The sequence below is a fragment of the Atta colombica genome, unplaced genomic scaffold, assembly GCF_001594045.1.
Source record: "Atta colombica isolate Treedump-2 unplaced genomic scaffold, Acol1.0 scaffold189, whole genome shotgun sequence".
Lineage (NCBI taxonomy): Eukaryota > Metazoa > Arthropoda > Insecta > Hymenoptera > Formicidae > Atta > Atta colombica.
Genome location: NW_017259281.1, coordinates 236,911 through 237,705, shown reverse-complemented (window position 1 = coordinate 237,705; position 795 = coordinate 236,911).

Here is a 795-nt window from a genome sequence, read left to right as displayed (position 1 = left end):
TACAAATATTTAAATTAAATAAATAATTAAATAAATAAATAATTAAAAATACTTAAATTACCTAATCCTACCTGTGTAAAAATCGACAAAGTCGAAGAGTTGCACTCTGGCCTCAGGAGATAGAATAAAATATTCCAAATTAAAATTTATGTCATACGAGACAATTACGGAACAAAAAGGATTAATCCTTCAGAAAAAGTTAGTATAAAAAACTCCTGAAATAAAAAATTCCTGAACAAATCAAATAGGATTGTATTGCACGAGGTATAAAAATATCATTCGATATATCTCTTGGATATTTAAAATCAGTGCAAGGTTGAATATATAATTAATTTTTAATAACCTTTTCATAAAATCTAAACAATAAGTTCCAGGAAAACACAAAATATAACAGACGAAATAGAGAATAATAAAAACAAACAATCAATATGAAAACTGATACTTTACATTGAAATTCGACTGATCAAGAAGAGATTATCATGTAATAAGATTTTTGCAGAGAAAAAGTGAAAAAATATTACATGTATAATCTCATAATTTGTTATACGTTTGTAAGATTACATACAGTAATTACACATTATAAATCATAGAATTAAAAGTGAAAAAACGACTAATATTGTCTGCATTGAATATATATTGATCAATTCTATTACTTCTTTTCAAGATCTTAATAACATTAATAATAATGTATGAGGTATGTATAAGATCTGATTACGATTATATTTCTATTTAAATTGTATTTATATTATATATATATATATATATATATATGCTATATTTATATATATACTATAT